Below are 19,860 nucleotides of genomic sequence, written 5' to 3'. Positions count from 1 at the left end.
AAAATATAGTGTAGTATATTTGATATTTCTGGAGACACCCTCCACCAAAGAGTATAATGATGATTATGCTGAATCCATATAACAGGTATAGCGTACCTAAACTCACATAGTGATGAGGTCACCTAGGCTCATAAAGGTATCTTTAGCTTTAACACCCAGTGTGAACCGACAAAATCAGATACTTCAACTCCGTCTTTCCCAAAACGAAAGACGTACCGTACTCAAACAGGATGAAGTGGTTCAAAACATGTAGCAGTTTCTTTAGTCTTTGATACTTGTATAAGTTCCCACTTTATGATGCGGTTAAACTCAGAAAAAAAAAAGATAAAAGATATATGGTGTAGTACGTTTACAACACAGCAAGATTACACTCAAAAGGTGCACAGGATATCAATACACATAGGTACAGCGTACCAAAACTCACACTGCAGTGGGGTACTTTAGACTTATCAAGGTATCTTTAAAACAAAGCCACCATATGTAAAAACCAGCAGTGTTGAATGGACATACATTAAAAATAGAAAAAGCTCTCTGCCTTTATTTTTTATGTATGTCCATTCACCACTGCTGGTTTTTACATATGGTGGCTTTGTTTTGTATGTAATCGGCCGTTATTCCATCACACAGGCCATTAATGCATTCATTCCGGCATTTTGGTGGATTTTTAATGTTTTAATAAAACATCCGTTCTAGAGTAAGCAAGTCCATTCCATTCCTTACAATATACAGAAATAGGCAGTGGTGGGATTCAGCCGGTTCGCACCGGTTCTTCAGAACCGATACCTAAAGTTAGGTATGGTTCTTAGAACCGGTTGCTAATTGCGTGGGTGCTCCCGGGCCCGAGCACCCATGGACCGTGAGGAGCACCCATGGAACCCGCCGCTGCCCCCGCAGTAGATTGAGACGCGCTGGGGGCTGCGGAAGTGCTTCTGTACCATAGCAATGTAAAAAAAAACAACCAAAAATGGCCGCCGCCAAGGAGGAGACAAATGCTAGAGGTCACATTTGACCTCTAGCGCCTGTCTCCTCGGCGGCGGGCATTTTAAGAGGGTGTTTTTTTTACACTGCTGTGACTGCTATGGTACAGAAGCGCTTCCGTAGCCCCCAGCGCGTCTCAATCTACTGTGGGGGCTAGCAGTAACCACTGAAGTTTGCACCCACCCTTCTTAACTTTACTGGGGCAGTGGCCAGGAGATACCTGGCAACACGCAGGAAACCCATGACAACGCACAGGAGACCCCTAGCAACGCGCATGAAACCACTGGCAACGCACAGGAGACCCCTAGCAACATGCATGAAACCCCTGGCAATGCACAGGAGACCCCTAGCAACGCGCATGAAACCCCTGGCAAAGCATAGGAGACCCCAGGCAATGTAAGTGGCATTATTGTGTGTGGGCATAAAATGGTGTCAGGACCATAACTGTGTGTATCATAATATGTAATTGGCATTACAGTGTGTGGCATAACGCATAATGGGTGTTATTTGAGTATTAAATGCATGAATTATTAAACTACCTTTCGGTATACTTAAAATGGTCATTAGGACATAGAACCGGTTGTTAATTTATTTGAATCCCACCACTGGAAATAGGGATCTGTAAGGAACAAAGAAACTGCTACGGGATTACAGCTACATATTGTTATGTAAGTAAGGTACGTCTGTGCATCATGATGTTTTAAATGAAGGCCATCAGTGTATTTATGCGGTGACTTATTTTAGAGATACATATTGGCATGCATGTATAAACGAGCCAGCACCAACGATGAACAAGCGCGGGGGTCGCACATCGTTCATCATTGTTGCCTACACACTGAAAGATATGAACGAGATCTTGTTCATTAATGAACGAGATCGTTCATATCTTTCAGTGTTATCGCGTAGTGTGTAGGGCCTATTACCGTTTTGTTATACGTATAGATTTTTATTGTAGGGTTTCCCTATTTATCTTTGGCTATGTAAGGCTTTGTATGAACCCAATTTCCACTGTTGTTATGTTGTTTATTACTGTTACAGAGGTGTGCCGTCATAGAAGCAGAGCCAGGCCCGTCAGTGTTTTGCCGCTACTGAGGCCTTGGAATGATCAATACTGGTGGGTTTAGTGGTTGCAGAGACAGTTCTAATTTTGGCCAGTTCTAATTTTGGGCCCGGGCATTGTTGGGCTCTTCTGGCTTTCTCAGATGTGGCTCAGGTGCAGGGTCAGCAACAGAAATCTTGGGGACCAGTACACTGATATCTCTAGGGTCTCCTCAACCCCCCTTAACTTGGCAAAGGGGAGCTTAAAACAATATAGTATATTTCTCTCTCACTCTTTGTCATCCTTAGTTTCAGTTATATGGTAGCGCAAAGCCGGCGCTACCCGCTCAGAGTCTGCAAAGCAAGGAGGCGCTGGGCAAGAGAGGCGCTCTCCCTGATCTGCGACCCTGCTGCTGTGCGCTGCTGCATCTGTCAGACTCTGACAGGCAGCGCTTCAGCAGCACTGGCAGAATGAAGCTCCAGTCCAGACCACCCACTGATCTCCTCTCCGTTCCTCCCTCCCAGTAGAGTAGAGCACGCAGTGGCAGGAGGGGTTACATAACAGTCTGAAACTCCTTCTGTCCGCAGGAGCTGTCTAGTTTCAGTTTCTGTTCCTGCTGCTGGTGATTTAAGCAAGGATCAGTTCTCCCTGCACTCGGGTTTTTGAGCCCTTCCCCCTCTACATGCTGATGCATTTGTCTGGTTTCAGGGCAGCCCAACACAACAGTGAGTTTAACTCCTTGAAAACCTTGTTCTCTACAGAAATTTTATGAATCCTTCTGTTGCAAGTGTGTGCTTCCAATTTAGTCTGAATATTTTTTTAAGCGCCACGGTGGTGGTGGCAGGGACATACAGAAAAGCCCGAGCGCAGCGACATGCATAATTATGGCAATACAGTATGGACCGCAGGGACTGGACAGAGGGATGGGGTAAAAGGAGTGGGGAGGGTTTAGGTGGCCTGTTAATTATTATCCTGCTTAAATTGAGCAGCTGGAGCATACACTTTAAAAAGCAATATTGGCACTGTGACCCCTTTATTTCTGTCCTTAATGCTTGGGGCCCCCCTGAACCTCGGGGCCCTGCACAAGTGTCCCCTTTGTTCCCCCTGTCGCCGTGCCTGTTCAGGTGTTACCTATGGAGAAGCTGCGACATGACATCCTAGGACATGCAACTGCACCATGCATCACCATTATATTTGAAATGCCTTGGCAATATTTATATCATGTTCAGTGTACTACGAGTTGTAAAAGGTTGAAAATCTCTGTGCTACAGTATCATCACCATGTTGTTATAAAAATGCCCCAAAAACTCATAAAGACATGCACTGGGGGAGGGTCTACTGGAGGGGCCCGGTAGGGGCCCCAGTTTGCTACCCCTCCCCAGTATGCCATTGCTATAGCCAGTGGAAGGCGCGCCATCTTCCCAATGATCTCTTCGGGAAGATGGCGCCGCACATACAAAGCAAAGACTCTGGCACAGCTCCTGATTGGCTGCCAGTCCACGATCTCTGATTGGCTCACAAACTGGTGCCTGATTTAAGATACCCTCGCCTCCGCTGGAGACCGGACTGAGGAGCAGGATAAGCGCGTGCTGCACTCTCCTGCCCTCGCTGCAAGCAAGGTGGTCGAGCCGCTAAAGGACCCCTGCCCGTGGGCCGCAAAAAGATGCGGTAGTGGAGGCATGCGGGCAGCGGGTGGGACACCCCTGCACTAGAGTATCAGAATTAGCTTCATGGCAGCCCTAGGCCAAAGTTTCTTATTGAGAAAGTCTGAAAAAAATATAAAATGAAGTCAATTGTGTTTATGATATGTCATCATTAGCTTCAGTTATGTGGTGAGGGACTGGTTTTGCCAATTTAATTAAGTATAAATAATTTGAATTGGACATGGATCACCAAACTATGGCCCTACTGCAAGGTCCCCCTAACACCTCCCCCTCCCCTTTCCCGAGGCACCCCAGGGTGTCACGGCCCCCAGTTTGGAAACTACTGCAATAAAATAAACTTCTTTTTTTAACTACATGTAATACACCTTAAATCTCAGTTCCTATAAGGTTTTAAATCCCTGCATACAGTAAACTACACATATTTGAAAATCCTACAGCAGGCACAAGTAGTCATTCAGGTGCGTTGGGTATGGTTGACTGGCATCCGGGATCCTGGTGGTCAGCATACCAACGTCGGGATCCCTGGCTGTCAGAATGCCGGCATGGGGGCGAGCGAAACAAAGCTCCTTGCGGGCTCGCAGCGTTCTCCACAGTGTGGGCTCGGTGGCTTGCTGCGCTCGCCACAGGTTCTATTCCCACTCAATGAGTGTCATGGACAATATTATTCTATTTGTATGTAAAACTTGTTGAAAGGGGAGAGTGCTACTGTGCAGATTCCATACTGTTCCTTCAGGGAGGCTTCACTCCCTGTACCAAGATGGCTGCTGACCCAAAATACTGTACATAAGTGTGGCGCCATCTTGTCAATGTCTTACAGCATCACAGTGGGAGACAGTAGTTTTTCACTTAACTCCTCAGAGACCTGAGATTATCAGAGATCCACAACACTTCCAGTGATCCTGCACTGCTATCTGTTCCATACATTCATCAGTTGGGGAGCCGAATGACACCCCTCTCGTCTCAACCTCCGCTCAGTGAGAACCAGTGTGTAACAGTGATTATGTGGGATTCATATAAATATTTTATGCAATTAACAATATGAGCTTACCATCTTCGGAGAGTTGTAGAATTATTATACATTTTTATTTTATGGTCAGATATAGTTTTTTTATTATTATTATTTCAAAATGTGACTGGACCCTCTTTTGTCATTTTCACCTCAGCTCACTTTAACATTTTTATAAAAGAGAAAATTATCTAAAAGCAATTATAGAGTAAGACCATTTTCCTTACTGTGTAAGCTGCAGAACTAGGTGTCCTGTTAGTTGCTTTTTATTTTACCCTTGTATGCCTTACTGCCATGTTTTGCTTATCGCACAGTGTAACCTATGTAGTGCACCCAACATGGCTGCCTCGCCTGGTACTCTCTAGTGTAGAATAAACAATGCATGGTTCTGAATTCTCCTAATATATTTGTCTCCCCAAATATGTGTCATTTCTTCACCTTTTGAGAGAATTTATTAATAAAGACAACTTCAAGCAAAATATATTTAAAAAATAAATGTCTATTTTAATTTTTAGTAACATTTTGCCACTTCTTCTTCTTCTTCGTCTTGTGATGATGATGATGATTATTATTATTTTGTAATTATTCATATTATTATTTACTCTGCATTCTAAAATAGATATTTTCGGACTAAGATTGGTCCAGTAATCTTACAAACTTGTCCTATAAGAGGAACAAGATAGCGGGAGCCTCATGACTCATGAAGAGTCATCCTTCAGCACTCAGGAGAGGAAAAACCCCCTTGTGGCGGAAACCTCTGGGGACCCATGGCTGAAGGACTGCCTGTCCCTCTAGGCATTAAGAGACTATGCAGAGTTTGCCCAGACCACCGGCCCACCCACTAACCTTGCCTAACCCAGTCATCCCTTCTGTCACCTCAAATCTGCTATTTTGACCTATTTACCCAGCCAGAGAAAAACGCATCTACACGTCAATGGTGGGAGAGTGAAATAAAGAGAGCAAAAGATGAATGGGAGTGAAGGAGGGGGGGGGGGGGGGGGGGCAGTCATAACCACCATAGCATTAATTTCTGCTGCTAACAGGGATTACAACTGTACCGCAATTGCGCCTTGTTAGGCGCGACCGCACCGCGTATGTCTGGACGTGTGTGCCCCATTCACATGGATGGGAGCGGCAAATGCCACAGCTTGGCATGGCTAGTCATGGCTAGGCACAGGCGCGCATAGCTGTGCCGAGGGTGCACGTTTACCTCAGATGTAGCCATGATCAGCATGGCTGCACCTCAGTGGCATGCGGTGAGGTCAGTGGCTGGTGAGGCACTGCAGCCATAATATCCACCGAATCCTGCCGATGACCCCTACCGCCGCTGAGCCAATGCCGGCTACTGCCCCTGAGCCGCTGCCAATGGCTTACAAACTCGCCCACCATCAACTGACCCAGCCCTCCGCCACTAATTTACATCTCAGTCCGATGCCGCCAATGCCCGCTGCCTGCCTGCTTATCATACTTGTGATATATTGTACATTTTTATAGAAAAAAAATTAGTGTTTGGGACTGGGAAGGGAGTGGGAGGAGGACATGAATGCAATTTTGCTGTCCAGGGCTTCCATTACCTTAATGGAAAGGGTCTGAATGGGTTAAAAATTGTTTAAAAAAAATGCGTAAGGTCCCCCCTCCTAAGTATAACCAGCCTCGGGCTGAATATTGTTTTTTGTTGTGGAACTACAAGGCCCAGCAAGCCTCCCCCACTTGCTGGTACTTGGAGAACCTCAAGTACCAGCATGCAGGGAAATAACAGGCTCGCTGGTACCTGTAGTTCTACAACAACAAAAATACCCAAATAAAAACAAAACACACATACACCGTGAAAGTAAAAATTTATTAAAACACACTTCCACACTCACACTTACTATACTTACCTACATCCCATGCCGATCACGTGCACTTGTCCTTGTAGAATCCAATAGGGGTACCTGTAAAAATGAAAATTATATTTACAAACTTTGTTCTAATCCACAGAAGGGGAAAAGGAGAGAGAGAGACCTGGTTATGCTGCTGCCTGGGAGGAAGGAGCCGGCAGGAGTCCCCGACCTGGTTATGCTGCTGCCTGGGAGGAAGGAGCCGGCGGAACACGAAGGAGTGGGGAGACCCGCAGAGAGTTATGCTGCTGCCTGGGAGGAAGGAGCCGGCGGAACACGTAGGAGAGGGGAGAGCTGCAGAGAGAGAGAGAGTCCCTGACCTGGTTATGCTGCTGCCTGGGAGGATGGAGCCGGCGGAACACGAAGGAGAGGGGAGAGCCGCACTCAGACGCTGTCACTGCTATGCACGTCCTTTGCCCCGTACAGCACTGTCAATGACAGCCAGATGCAGTCACTGTCAGTGCTGCAGCTGCTGCCCAGTGACCAATCACAGTGACAGGGGTGCTTTCAGATAGGCTGAAAGCACATCCCTGCTGTTCTGCGGCACTTGGGCAGGTGCTGCTTCCATTACTTGTTTCAATAGGCTTTTACAGCCCTTTGCTTGGCCCCGCCCCCTGCTTCCGGCCGATTACAATGCACAGCAGGAGGCACCGTTCTTGGTGCTGCACAAATGTATTTAAACAGCCACAAATTAACATAATATAAAAAATATACTTATGACACAGAATATGTGTCATAAGTATCTTCTTTGTAGTATTTTAATCAGGAATGACAGGGGAGGCACTGCCTCCCCTGACTGCACATTCCTGCTACACCTGTATATAGTATTGGATAAAAACAAAAGTAATGATTAAAGCACAATATAATTCTTTTACATCTCTTTACATTAATAGAATTGGATCAGCCTGCAGTACTGGCACACTGGGGTTTAAGCAGGCAGAGAGAGAGTAAAGGATTTAATTTGCAACATTATAGGCTCACCAAACAACTCCAAGGAGATGTCATGGGTGCAGCCGCACATAAAGGATTTAATTAGGAACATTATAGGCCCATCTAGACAGCGCTCTTCAAATATCTCCAATGGCCCATTTGCAGCCGCTTGTGGTTGTTAGGTAACGGTACTGTCCCAGCAGGTGTGAGATTTTGTTTATATCCAATACTATGCTATCCCCAAGGTCATAAGTCATATATTATAATAGTCTAGAGATGTGCGGGTTCGGATTTAACGCCAGTTCGGTTTAATCCGGATTTTTTCTATTGGCTATTCAAAACACGTGACATCCGTGAGCCAATAAGATGCCGTTTTGAGAACCGAGTAAATCCGAGTAAAACCGAGTAAAACCGAACCCGCTCATCTCTATAATAGTCATGCTAAAAGTCTGCCGACGACTCGAATTACGCTGCTCTTATCTTTGTCCAGTCACTAACCTTCTAGAAAGTGTACTATGCCGTGCCAGGCCTCTGAGGCATATGCAAGAGACAACAACAGCAGAGCCCTGTATAGGCAGTTGCCATTATGACATCACAGCATGACCTCATACACGCCACCAGACTGGCTAAGACTGGTTATTTCTGGTTTGAGGCCCCTTGTTGTCTATTATGGAAAAAAGTTTACAGAAATAGCGCATAATTCTGTTACAATCAAAATGAGGGAATACTTAGTCCTTTAGTCCATTAAATACAAGGATGTAACCCAATTTTCCTTTTATCGGTTTCTCATTCATATATGGAATGATTGGAATCCATCGTCCGTCAAAACGAAGATCCTCAAAAGTAAAACCCGAAAACAGAGAATATAGTGTAGTATATTTGATATTTCTGGAGACACCCTCCACCAAAGAGTATAGTGATGATTATGCTGAATCCATATAACAGGTATAGCGTACCTAAACTCACATAGTGATGAGGTCACTTAGGCTCATAAAGGTATCTTTAGCTTTAACACCCAGTGTGAACCGACAAAATCAGATACTTCAACTCCGTCTTTCCCAAAACGAAAGACGTACCGTACTCACACAGGATGAAGTGGTTCAAAACACGTAGCAGTTTCTTTAGTCTTTGATACTTGTATAAGTTCCCACTTTATGATGCGGTTAAACTCAGGAAAAAAAAGATAAAAGATATATGGTGTAGTACGTTTACAACACAGCAAGATTACACTCAAAAGGTGCACAGGATATCAATATGCATAGGTACAGCGTACCTAAACTCACACTGCAGTGGGGTACTTTAGACTTTTCAAGGTATCTTTAAAACAAAGCCACCATATGTAAAAATCAGCAGTGGTGAATGGACATACATAAAAAATAGAAAAAGCTCTCTGCCTTTATTTTTTATGTATGCCCATTCACCACTGCTGGTTTTTAGATATGGGGCTTTGTTTTGTATGTAATCGGCCGTTATTCCATCACACAGGCCATTAATGCATTCATTCCGGCATTTTGGTGGATTTTTAATGTTTTAATAAAACATTGTTTTAGAGTAATAAGTCCATTCCCTTCCTTACAATGGCCCTCATTCCGAGTTGTTCGCTCGCAAGCTGCTTTTAGCAGCATTGTACACGCTAAGCCGCCGACTACTGGGAGTGAATCTTAGCTTATCAAAATTGCGAACGAAAGATTCGCAATATTGCGAAAAGACTTCTCTGTGCAGTTTCTGAGTAGCTCGAGACTTACTCTTCCAGTGCGATCAGTTCAGTGCTTGTCGTTCCTGGTTTGACGTCACAAACACACCCAGCGTTCGCCCAGAAACTCCTTCGTTTCTCCAGCCACTCCTGCGTTTTTCCCAGAAACGGTAGCGTTTTTACACACACTCCCATAAAACGTCCAGTTTCCGCCCAGAAACACCCACTTCCTGTCAATCACATTACGATCACCAGAACGAAGAAAAAACCTTGTAATGCCGTGAGTAAAATACCAAACTTCATAGCAAATTTACTTGGCGCAGTCGAAGTGCGAACATTGCGCATGCGCAATTAGCGGAAAATCGCTGCGATGCGAAGAAAATTACAGAGCGAACAACTCAGAATGACCACCAATATACGGAAATAGGGATCTGTAAGGAACAAAGAAACTGCTACGGGATTACAGCTACATATTGTTATGTAAGTAAGGTACGTCTGTGCATCATGATGTTTTAAATGAAGGCCATCAGTGTATTTATGCGGCGACTTATTTTAAAGATTCATATTGGCATGCATGTATAAACGAGCCAGCACCAACGATGAACAAGCGCGGGGGTCGCGCATCGTTCATCATTGTTGCCTAGTGATGTGCATCGGAAATTTTTCGGATTTTGTGTTTTGGTTTTGGATTCGGTTCCGCGGCCGTGTTTTGGATTCGGACGCGTTTTGGCAAAGCCTCCCTGAATTTTTTTTGTCGGATTCGGGTGTGTTTTGGATTCGGGTGTTTTTTTACAAAAAACCCTCAAAAACAGCTTAAATCATAGAATTTGGGGGTCATTTTGATCCCATAGTATTATTAACCTCAATAACCATAATTTCCACTAATTTTCAGTCTATTCTGAACACCTCACAATATTATTTTTAGTCCTAAAATTTGCACCGAGGTCGCTGGATGGCTAAGCTAAGCGACACAAGTGGCCGACACAAACACCTGGCCCATCTAGGAGTGGCACTGCAGTGTCAGACAGGATGGCACTTCAAAAAAATTGGCCCCAAACAGCACATGATGCAAAGAAAAAAAGAGGCGCACCAAGGTCGCTGTGTGACTAAGCTAAGCGACACAAGTGGCCGACACAAACACCTGGCCCATCTAGGAGTGGCACTGCAGTGTCAGGCAGGATGGCACTTCAAAAAAATTGTCCCCAAACAGCACATGATGCAAAGAAAAAAAGAGGCGCACCAAGGTCGCTGTGTGACTAAGCTAAGCGACACAAGTGGCCAACACAAACACCTGGCCCATCTAGGAGTGGCACTGCAGTGTCAGACAGGATGGCACTTCAAAAAAATTGTCCCCAAACAGCACATGATGCAAATAAAAAAAGAGGCGCACCAAGGTCGCTGCGTAACTAAGCTAAGCGACACAAGTGGCCGACACAGACACCTGGCCCATCTAGGAGTGGCACTGCAGTGTCAGGCAGGATGGCACTTCAAAAAAATTGTCCCCAAACAGCACATGATGCAAAGAAAAAAAGAGGCGCACCAAGGTCGCTGTGTGACTAAGCTAAGCGACACAAGTGGCCGACACAAACACCTGGCCCATCTAGGAGTGGCACTGCAGTGTCAGACAGGATGGCACTTCAAAAAAATTGTCCCCAAACAGCACATGATGCAAAGAAAAAAAGAGGCGCACCAAGGTCGCTGTGTGACTAAGCTAAGCGACCCAAGTGGCCGACACAAACACCTGGCCCATCTAGGAGTGGCACTGCAGTTTTCTAGCGAGAGGATGAGTGCTTCCATCCTCATGTGAATCTGAACCACTAGCCATGAACATAGGCCAGGGCCTCAGCCGTTCCTTGCCACTCCGTGCCGTAAATGGCATATTGGCAAGTTTATGCTTCTCATCAGACGCTTTCAATTTTAATTTTTGGGTCATTTTACTGAACTTTTGTTTTTTGGATTTTACATGCTCTCTACTATGACATTGGGCATCGGCCTTGGCAGACGACGTTGATGGCATTTCATCGTCTCGGCCATGACTAGTGGCAGCAGCTTCAGCATGAGGTGGAAGTGGATCTTGATCTTTCCCTATTTTAACCTCCACATTTTTGTTCTCCATTTTTTAATGTGTGGAATTATATACCAGTATCAATAGCAATGGCCTACTACTATATATACTGCGCACAACTGAAATGCACCACAGGTATGGATGGATAGTATACTTGACGACACAGAGGTAGGTAGAGCTGTGGCCTTCCGTACCGTACTGCTTTATATACTGGTGGTCACTGTCAGCAAAACTCTGCACTGTACTCATCCTATATAATACAGCTGCTCCCCAGTCCCCACAATTATGCAGTGTGAGCATAGATATATGCAGCACACTGAGCACAGATATGGAGAGTTTTTCAGGCAGACAACGTATACTGGTGGTCACTGTCAGCAAAACTCTGCACTGTACTCCTCCTATATAATACAGCTGCTCACCAGTCCCCACAATTAAGCAGTGTGAGCACAGATATATGCAGCACACTGAGCACAGATATGGAGTGTTTTTCAGGCAGACAACGTATACTGGTGGTCACTGGTCAGCAAAACTCTGCACTGTACTCCTCCTATATAATATACTGGTGGTCCCCAGTGCCCACAATAAAGCAGTGTGAGCACAGATATATGCAGCACACTGAGCACAGATATGGAGTGTTTTTCAGGCAGACAACGTATACTGGTGGTCACTGTCAGCAAAACTCTGCACTGTACTCCTCCTATATAATACAGCTGCTCCCCAGTCCCCACAATTAAGCAGTGTGAGCACAAATATACGCAGCACACTGAGCACAGATATGGAGTGTTTTTCAGGCAGACAACGTATACTGGTGGTCACTGGTCAGCAAAACTCTGCACTGTACTCCTCCTATATAAAATACTGGTGGTCCCCAGTGCCCACAATAAAGCAGTGTGAGCACAGATATATGCAGCACACTGAGCACAGATATGGAGTGTTTTTCAGGCAGACAACGTATACTGGTGGTCAATGTCAGCAAAACTCTGCACTGTACTCCTCCTATATAATACAGCTGCTCCCCAGTCCCCACAATTAAGCAGTGTGAGCACAGATATATGCAGCACACTGAGCACAGATATGGAGTGTTTTTCAGGCAGACAACGTATACTGGTGGTCACTGTCAGCAAAACTCTGCACTGTACTCCTATATAATACAGCTGCTCCCCAGTCCCCACAATTAAGCAATAAGCACAAATATTATTAATAAATGGAGAGGACGCCAGCCACGTCCTCTCCCTAACATTTCCAATGCACGAGTGAAAATAGCGGCGACGCGCGGCTGCTTATATAGAATACGAATCTCGCGAGAATCCGACAGCGGGATGATGACGTTCGGGCGCGCTCGGGTTAACCGAGCCATACGGGAGAATCCGAGTATGCCTCGGACCCGTGTAAAATGGGTGAAGTTCAGGGGGGTTCGGTTTCTGAGGAACCGAACCCGCTCATCACTAGTGCCTACACACTGAAAGATATGAACGATATCTCGTTCATTAATGAACGAGATCGTTCATATCTTTCAGTGTTATCACGTAATGTGTAGGGCCTATTACCATTTTGTTATACGTATAGATTTTTATTGTAGGGTTTCCCTATTTATCTTTGGCTATGTAAGGCTTTGTATGAACCCAATTTCCACTGTTGTTATGTTGTTTATTACTGTTACAGTGTTTCAGTGATAACCTCATTTAAGGACAAAACAATGAAAAAATCTGAGTAAATCTGTGAAAAGCACAAACATAATCCGATTGGTCTGATTCTGCATATGCTACAGCAGTGTTTTTTAACCACTGTGCCGTGGAGCAGTCTCCAGGTGTGCCGTCATAGAAGCAGAGCCCAGCCCGTCAGTATTTTGCCGCTACTGAGGCCTTGGAATGATCAATACTAGTGGGTTTAGTGGTTGCAGACACAGTTCTAATTTTGGCCAGTTCTAATTTTGGGCCCGGGCATTGTTGGACTCTTCTGGCTTTCTCAGATGTGGCTCAGGTGCAGGGCCAGAAACAGAAATCTTGGGGCCCAGTACAATGATATCTCTGGGGCCTCCTCAACCCCCCTTAACTTGGCAGAGGGGAGCTTTAAACAAAATAGTATATTTCTCTCTCACTCTTCAGCAGCACCGGCAGAATGAAGCTCCAGTCCAGACCACCCACTGATCTCCTCTCCGTTCCTCCCTCCCAGTAGAGTAGAGCACGCAGTGGCAGGAGGGGTTACATAACAGTCTGAAACTCCTTCTGTCCACAGGAGCTGTCTAGTTTCAGTTTCTGTTCCGGCTGCTGGTGATTTAAGCAAGGATCAGTTCTCCCTGCACTCGGGTTTTTGAGCCCTTCCCCCTCTACATGCTGATGCACTTGTCTGGGTTCAGGGCAGCCCAACACAACAGTGAGTTTAACTCCTTGAAAACCTTGTTCTCTACAGAAATTTTATGAATCCTTCTGTTGCAAGTGTGTGCTTCCAATTTTGTCTGAATATTTTTTTAAGCGCCACGGTGGTGGTGGCAGGGACACACAAAAAAGCCCGAGAGCAGCGACATGCACAATTATGGCAATACAGTATGGACCACAGGGACTGGACACAGGGATGGGGTAAAAGGAGTGGGGAGGGTTTAGGTGGCCTGTTAATTGTTTTCCTGCTTAAATTGAGCAGCTGGAGCATACACTTTAAAAAGCAATATTGGCACTGTGACCCCCTTTATTTCTGTCCTTAATGCTTGGGGCCCCCCTGAACCTCAGGGCCCTGCACAAGTGTCCCCTTTGTCCCCCCTGTCGCCATGCCTGTTCAGGCGTTACCTATGGAGAAGCTGCGACATGACATCCTAGGACACGCAACTGCACCATGCATCACCATTATATTTGAGTGTGCCTTGGCAATATTTAAACCTTTTTCAGTGTACTACGGGTTGTAAAAGGTTGCAAATCTCTGTGCTACAGTATCATCACCATGTTGTTATAAAAATGCCCCAAAAACTCAGAAAGACATTGGGGGAAGGGCTGCTGGAGGGGCCCGGTAGGGGCCCCAGTTTGCTACCCCTCCCCAGTATGCCTTTGCTGTAGCCAGTGGAAGGGGTGCCATCTTCCCAGTGATCTCTTCGGGAAGATGGAGCCGCACATACAAAGCAAAGACTCTGGCACAGCTCCTGATTGGCTGCCGGTCCACGATCTCTGATTGGCCCATGAACTGGTGCCTGATTTAAGATACCCACGCCTCCGCTGGAGACCGGACTGAGGAGCAGGATAAGCGCGTGCTGCACTCTCCTGCCCTTGCTGCAAGCAAGGTGGTCGGGCCGCTAAAGGACCCCTGCCAGTGGGCCGCAAAAGGATGCGGTAGGGGAAGTATGCAGGCCGCGGGTTTGACACCCTTGCACTAGATTATCAGAATTAGCTTCACGGCACCCCTTGGCCAAAGTTTCTTATTGAGAAATTCAGAAAAAAATATAAAATGAAGTCAATTGTGTTTATGATATGTCATCCTTAGGTTCAGTTATGTGGTGAGGGACTGGTTTTGCCAATTTATAATTTTGAATTGGTCCTGGACTACCAAACTATGGCCCTACTGCAAGGTCCACCTAACACCCCCCCCCCCTCCCCTTTCCCGAGGCACCCCAGGGTGTCACGGCCCCCAGTTTGGAAACTACTGCAATAAAATAAACTTCTTTTTTTAACTACATGTAATACACCTTAAATCTCAGTTCCTATAAGGTATTAAATCCTAGCATACAGTAAACTACACATATTTGAAAATCCTACACCAGGCACAAGTAGTCATTCAGGTGCGTTGGGTATGGTTGACCGGCAGCCGGGATCCTGGTGGTCAGCATACCAACGTCGGGATCCCTGGCTGCCAGAATGCCGGCATGGGGGCAAGCAAAACTAAGCTTCTTGCGGGCTTGCAGCGTTCTCCACATTGTGGGCTCAGTGGCTTGCTGCGCTCGCCACAGGTTCTATTCCCACTCAATGGGTGTCATGGATACCCACGAGTGGGAATAGTCCATAGCCCCCTGCCAGCATTCTGGTGGCCGGGATCCCGGCGGCAGTATGCTGACCGCTGGGATGGTGACTACATCCCATTTAGATGACTATGTGGGAGTTTTATCATTATTATCCTATTTGTATGGAAAAAGTGTGGAAAGGGGAGAGTGCTACTGTGCAGATTCCATACTGTTCCTTCAGGGAGGCTTCACTCTCTGTACCAAGATGGCTGCTGACCTAAAATACTGTACATAAGTGGGCCGCCATCTTGTCATTGTCTAACAGCATCACAGTGGGAGACAGTCGTTTTTCACTTAACTCCTCAGAGACCTGAGATTATCAGAGATCCACAACACTTCCAGTGATCCTGCACTGCTATCTGTTCCATACATTCATCAGCTGGAGAGCCGAATGACACCCCTCTCGTCTCAACCTCCGCTCAGTGAGAACCAGTGTGTAACAGTGATTATGTGGGATTCATATAAATATTTTATGCAATTCACAATATGAGTTTACCATCTTTGGAGTGTTGGAGAATTATTATACATTTTTATTTTTTGGTCAGATATAGTTTTTTTTATTATTATTATTTCAAAATGTGACCGGACCCTCTTTTGTCATTTTCACCTCAGCTCACTTTAAAATTTTTATAAAAGAGAAAATTATCTAAAAGCAATTATAGAGTAAGACCATTTTCCTTACTGTGTAAGCTGCAGAACTAGGTGTCCTGTTAGTTGCTTTTTATTTTACCCTTGTATGCCTTACTGCCATGTTTTGCTTATCGCACCGTGTAACCTATGTAGTGCACCCAACATGGCTGCCTCGCCTGGTACTCTCTTGTGTAGAATAAACAATGCATGGTTCTGAACTCTCCTAATATATTTGTCTCCCCAAATATGTGTCATTTCTTCACCTTTTGAGAGAATTTATTAATAAAGACAACTTCAAGCAAAATATATTTAAAAAATAAATGTGTATTTTTATTTTAAGTAAAATTTAGCTTCTTCTTCTTCTGTAATTATTCATATTATTATTTACTCTGCATTCTAAAATAGGTAATTTCGGACTAAGATTGGTCCAGTAATCTTACAAATTTGTCCTATAAGAGGAACAAGATGGCGGGAGCCTCATTACTCATGAAGAGTCATCCTTCAGCACTCAGGAGAGGAAAAACCCCCTTGTGGAGGAAACCTCTGGGGACCCATGGCTGTAGGACTGCCCATCCCTCTAGGCATTAAGAGACTTTGCAGAGTTTGCCCAGACCACCCGCCCACCCACTAATCTTGCCTAACCCAGTCATCCCTTCTGTCGCCTCAAATCTGCTATTTTGACCTATTTACCCAGCCGTAGAAAAACGCATCTACATGTCAGTGGTGGGAGAGTGAAACAAAGAGAGCAAGAGATGAATGGGAGTGAGGGGGGGGGGGGGGGGGGCAGTCATAACCACCATAGCATTAATTTCTGCTGCTAACAGGGATTACAACTGTACAAATGTAGCCATTCTCATCATGGCTACATCTTACCGCAATTGCGCCTTGTTAGGCGCGACCGCACCACGTATGTCTGGACGTGTGTGCCCCATTCACATGGATGGGAGCGGCAAATGCCGCAGCTCGGCATGGCTAGTCATGGCTAGGCACAGGCGCGCATAGCTGTGCCGAGGGTGCACGTTTACCTCAGATGTAGCCATGATCAGCATGGCTACACCTCAGTGGTGTGCGGTGAGGTCAGTGGCTGGTGAGGCACTGCAGCCATAATGTCCACCAAATCCTGCTAATGACCCCTACCACCGCTGAGCCAATGCCTGATACTGCCCCTGAGCCGCTGCCACTGCCAATGGCTTACAAACTCGCCCACCATCAACTGACCCAGCCCTCCTCCACAAATGTGCATCTCAGTCCGATGCCGCCAATGCGCGCTGCCTGCCTGCTCATCATACTTTTGATATATTGTACATTTTTATAGAAAAAAAAATAGTGTTTTGGACTGGGAAGGGAATGGGAGAAGGACATGAATGCAATTTTGCCGTCCAGGGCTTCCATTACCTTAATGAAAAAGGGTCTGAATGGGTTAAAAAATGTAAAAAAAAAAAGTGAGGTCCCCCCTCCTAAGTATAACCAGCCTCGGGCTGAATATTGGTTTTTGTTGTGGAACTACAAGACCCAGCGCAAGCCTCCCCCACTTGCTGGTACTTGGAGAACCTCAAGTACCAGCATGCAGGGAAATAACGGGCTCGCTGGTACCTGTAGTTCTACAACAACAAAAATACCCAAATAAAAACAAAACACACACCGTGAAAGTAAAAATTTATTAAAACACACTCACACTTACTATACTTACCTACATCCCATGCCGATCACGTGCACTTGTCCTTGTAGAATCCAATAGGGGTACCTGTAAAAATGAAAATTATATTTACAAACTTTGTTCTAATCCACAGGAGGGGAAAAGGAGAGAGAGAGACCTGGTTATGCTGCTGCCTGGGAGGAAAGAGCCGGCGGAACACGAAGGAGTGGGGAGACCCGCAGAGAGTTATGCTGCTGCCTGGGAGGAAGGAGCCAGCGGAACATGAAGGAGAGGGGAGAGCTGCAGAGAGAGAGAGAGAGAGTCCATGACCTGGTTATGCTGCTGCCTGGGAGGATGGAGGCGGCGGAAGACGAAGGAGAGGGGAGAGCCGCACTCAGACGCTGTCACTGCTATGCACGTCATTTGCCCCGTACAGCACTGCCAGTGACAGCCAGATGCAGTCACTGTCAGTGCTGCAGCTGCTGCCCAGTGACCAATCACAGTGACAGGGGTGCTTTCAGATAGGCTGAAAGCACATCCCTGCTGTTCTGCGGCACTTGGGCAGGTGCCGCTTCCATTACTTGTTTCAATAGGCTTTTACAGCCCTTTGCTTGGCCCCGCCCCCTGCTTCCGGCCGATTACAATGCACAGCAGGAGGCACCGTTCTTGGTGCTGCACAAATGTATTTAAACAGCCACACATTAACATAATATAAAAAATATACTTATGACACAGAATATGTGGCACTGCCTCCCCTGACTGCACGTCCCTGCTACACCTGTATATAGTATTGGATAAAAACAAAAGTAATGATTAAAGCACAATATAATTCTTTTACATCTCTTTACATTAATAGAATTGGATCAGCCTGCAGTACTGGCACACTGGGATTTAAGCAGGCAGAGAGAGAGAGAGTAAAGGATTTAATTTGCAACATTATAGGCTCACCAAACAACTCCAAGGAGATGTCATGGGTGCAGCCGCACATAAAGGATTTAATTAGGAACATTACAGGCAGGCCTGGCGCTACCCGCTCAGCAAAGGGATGCAAAGCAGGTAGGCGCCGGGTAGGAGAGGCGCTCTGCCTGCTTTGCATCCCTGTGCTGCGCCTGGGATCCTGCTGCTGCTGCTGCTGCCGGCAGCATGATGAAGCCTCCTTCCTGTGACAGCGTTATGTCACACTCCACGGGCCAGCCCAAAAAGGGGGCGGGGCTACAGGCATTGGGGGCGGAGTTACATGGGACCAGGCTGCAGAGGAGGACAAACAGAATGGTAAGTTAGGTGGGGGGGGGTTGGTTGTGTGTGTGTGGGAGGGGGGGGGGGAGGGTGTGCGTGTGTATGTGGGGGGGGCCGGCAGCTATGTGTGATATGTATATATTTTTTTAACAACAAACCATGTTCTCTCTGGAGTCCAGAGTGGGCCAGGTCAGCATTCAGCAAACCCCACCCCTCCAGCTCACCCAGTGTGATTGCAGCAAGCACCGCCCCCTCAAGAACCTCATATTGCTGCTGCTTCTGCAATCAGCCACGCTGTGCCCCTCCGCTGCCGCCATGAAGCACACCCCCCCAGAGTCTTTACAGCTGCGGTGAGCGGCGCACAAGGGGAAACACGCTTGTCTGGCCCCAAGTAAGTAGACCAGCATTGTGGTGGCTGCTGTGGGCAGAGAGAGACAGGCAGCGCTGAGGCAGATATCTGGTATCCCGAGTGGGCGGCTCTGAGCGCTGCACATTAGGTTAGGTCATTCTGCAGGGGGAGGGTATGGCCCAGGCTGCAATCTCCTAGGGTAACATACCCACTGAGACTCCAGGATCTCGTGATATTACATACAGCCTGATGTCACGCTGTACCCCCCGTCCTCTGTGTTCTGTCACTGTGTCACCCCCCCCGTGTTCTGTCACTGTGTACCCCCCCATGTTCTGTCACTGTGTTTCCCCACCATGTACTGTCACTATGTTTTCCTCCCATGTTCTGTCAATGCGTCACCCCCCCTCGTGTTCTGTCACTGCATCACCCCCCCCCCCCCCGTGTTCTGTCACTATTTCACCACCCCGTGTTCTGTTACTGTGTCACAACCCCCCGTGTTCTGTCACTTTCACCCCCAATGTTCTGTCACTGTGCCCCCCCCGTGTTCTGTCACTGTGTCACACCCCCCTCTGTGCCCTGTGACGTCACTCTGTCACCTCCCTCCCCCAGTTTGTGTTATGTCATTGTGTCACAATCCCCCCCTCTGTGTTCAGTCACTGTGTCACTCAGTTGCTGTGTCGACCCCACCCCCACGTGTTCTCTCACAGCCACTATGCCGCCCTCCCCTAGATACCCTGCACAGGGCCGTAACTAACACTGTGCCAGTGGTGCCTGG

General features: G+C 46.6%; 1 long non-coding RNA gene across 1 annotated transcript; it reads left to right on the top strand.

The window, feature by feature from the left end:
- The first annotated feature begins 13,512 nt into the window (after positions 1-13,512).
- LOC134908328 (uncharacterized) lies at positions 13,513-18,337 on the top strand. The gene is made up of 2 exons (XR_010175785.1): positions 13,513-13,628; positions 17,655-18,337. It is a non-coding gene; the product is annotated as an uncharacterized LOC134908328 (long non-coding RNA).
- Positions 18,338-19,860: the final 1,523 nt, after the last annotated feature.

The sequence above is a fragment of the Pseudophryne corroboree genome, chromosome 1 (genome assembly GCF_028390025.1).
Source record: "Pseudophryne corroboree isolate aPseCor3 chromosome 1, aPseCor3.hap2, whole genome shotgun sequence".
Taxonomy (NCBI): domain Eukaryota; kingdom Metazoa; phylum Chordata; class Amphibia; order Anura; family Myobatrachidae; genus Pseudophryne; species Pseudophryne corroboree.
This window is presented reverse-complemented; position numbering and strand designations above follow the sequence as displayed.